Source organism: Sorex fumeus, unplaced genomic scaffold, assembly GCF_029834395.1.
Source record: "Sorex fumeus unplaced genomic scaffold, SorFum_2.1 ptg000098l, whole genome shotgun sequence".
NCBI lineage: Eukaryota > Metazoa > Chordata > Mammalia > Eulipotyphla > Soricidae > Sorex > Sorex fumeus.
In genome coordinates, this window is record NW_026606155.1 from 45697338 (window position 1) to 45700105 (window position 2768).

At 41.7% G+C, this 2768-nt stretch overlaps 1 non-coding gene across 1 annotated transcript; it reads left to right on the top strand.

Moving 5' to 3' along the window:
* Positions 1-1918: 1918 nt before the first annotated feature.
* LOC130042143 (U6 spliceosomal RNA) lies at positions 1919-2025 on the top strand. Its single transcript, XR_008795118.1, has one exon. It is a non-coding gene; the product is annotated as a U6 spliceosomal RNA (small nuclear RNA).
* Positions 2026-2768: the final 743 nt, after the last annotated feature.

The following is a 2768-nucleotide window of genomic DNA, read 5'->3' on the forward strand; positions in this document are numbered from 1 at the left end:
TGTTGTACTTCAGAAACTACATGTTGTAACCAAAGAACTGATAATTATGTCAATGTACATTCTACCTCCTCTTTACTACAATGATTTGTTCCCTTACACACAAAAACATCTAACTTTTCTCTCCAGGGCTGGATATTCCCAGAAAACCTGGCAAATGTCACTGAGAACACTGGACTGAAAAGAACCTTTTATTTTCCTGCTAGATCTGTTAATGTGCTCACTCAGCAGCTTTTTGTGAGAAATTATTGCTAATTATTTTTATAAAACTAAAACGCAATATAGAAGAGGGAAACTACATTAGAAAAAGCAAACACTGTGGTACAAAGATACTGGAAATGACAGTAGATTTCAGCACATCAGGAAATTGGATTCGTTTGTTTCTAGGGTTTTCAATTTTTTTTTTAAGACTTTGGGCCACACTCAGAGCTTACTCCTGGCTACCTGTTTTACTATCGGTTCAGTCAGCAAGTCTTTTTAAATTCTCTGTCAGCCAATCGCCCTGATGAACTGAACCCCACTCTCCCAGCTGCTTTGAGAATACTGGAAGGCTGGGTATTGCCCTCAAGTATTTTCAGTTTGACTGGAAAGAACAGTGATATGCAGTTATGATACAAAATTTTATTTTGTCTGGAGGCCACATCCAGCAGTGCTCAGGACTTACTCCTGACTCTGCTGAGGGATCATTCCTGGAGGAGCTCTGGGGACCATATGTGGTACTCAGGATCGAGGTCAGATGCATACCAGGCAAAGGCCTTACCCTCTGCTCTATCTCTCAGAGCCTATATAAGAAAATTTACAATTCAATATAGAAAAAAGAACTCCAAAATATATATATATATATATTCCTCCCCCCCCCACAAAGTTTGTGGCAGCTTTATTAACAATAGACAAGACTTGAAAATGGTTGTACCCACTGACATATGAATGGATAAAGATATGACCACTCAGGGCCAAGAGACTGTGCAGAGGTTAAACCAACCTAGCTTACACTAGCCAACTCAGCACCGCTGAGCATTAAGCACCAATTCTTGAACACAGAGCCAGAACTAAACACTGAACACCACTGGATGTGACCCCTAAACAAACAAACAAGAAAGATATGCTGCCCCAGGAGGAGTCCCAGCACCTCTGTTGTTTGTGGCCTGGCACAGTGACCATGCAATGACTATGGGGTTTCCAGGGCCCTGCAATCCAGGGCACTAACCATCATCCCAACAACAGCAATAAAAGGGAGGGAAGAAGAAAAATTATTTTGTTTCAAATGAACTGAAAAACTTTTGATACACACAATGGAATACTACTTAGCTGTTAAAACTATTCACTGTCACTGTCACTGTCCTCCCATTGTTCATCGATTTGCTCAAGTGGGCCCAGTTAAGTCTCCATTGTAGACCTGTTGTTGCTGTGTTTGACATATAGAATACGTCAAGGGAAGCTTGCCAGGCTTTGCCGTGCAGGCAAAATACTCTCAGTAACTTGCCGGGCTCTCCAGGAGAGGCGGAGCAATCGAACCCACCTCAGCTGGGTTGGCCGCGTGCAAGGCAAATACCTTACCCACTATTAAATAATTATTGATAGTGTGTTCAGAAGCACTGTGGGAAATGTGAGTGAGTACAAGGCAATCTGCACACCAAGTCACAGAGCTGGTGTTTCCAAATAACTAGTTTTAAAAAATCAATTTCAGGGAGCCAGAATACTAGTACAGTGGGTGGGATGCTTGCCTTGCATGCGACTGACCCAGGTTCAACCTCCCAGTACCACTTATAATCCCCTGATTCTGCTAAGAGAGATATCTGAATGCAAAGCCAGGAGTAAGGCCTGAGCACCACTGGGTGTGACCAAAAAAATAATTTTTGAGGAATGATCAACTTATAAAACTAGGGAAAATTAAGGGCAAAATATCTTTTAAAAAAATCTGGTGCTCGCTTCGGCAGCACATATACTAAAATTGGAACAATACGGAGAAGATTAGCACGGCCCCTGCACAAGGATGACACACAAATTCGTGAAACATTCCATATTTTAAAAAAGAATCTGGGCTTAAGGTGTTTACTACTCAGCTTTTCAAAAACAGTTGGTAACTTTGTTATTTCACTGTATCACTGTATTGCTGTCATCCCATTGTTCATCAACTTGTTTGAGCAGGCGCCAGTAACATCTCCATTTGTCCTAAGATTTTAGCAGCTTCTCCTTACCCGTCCTTCTCAACGGTGCTGTGTTGGAGGCTCTTTCAGAATCAGGGGAATGAAACCCGTTACTGTTACTGTTTTTGGCATATCGAATACACCACAGGGACCTGGCCCAGGCTCTGCCCTGCGGACGGGATACTCTCGGTAGCTCTCCTGGCTCTACGAGAGGGACAGAGAATGTATATAAGAGAATATATGCTAGAACCAAACACAGGTGTGCTGCTTTATGATTTACTTTGTTATTTACTGATTTTATTAGAAATATTTTTAATTTAATTAGAAATAAATATTTGAGGTTAAAATACACTCAACTAAACTGATGGATGTTTAATTTGAATTTTCCTTAAGTTTCTAAATAAACAATATTTATAGTTTTGTGGAGGCCACACCAGGCAGTGCTCAAGGCTGACTCCTGGTTCTGCACTCAGGGATCATGATCCTGGTGGTTAAGAGGAATATAAGGGATTCCAGGGATCCAACCCAGATCAGCAGCGTGCTGGGCAAACACCTTACACGCTGTACTATCGCTCCGGCCCCAGTATCAATGTTTTAGAAAAGCCTTCTTATCCTAAGATCAGA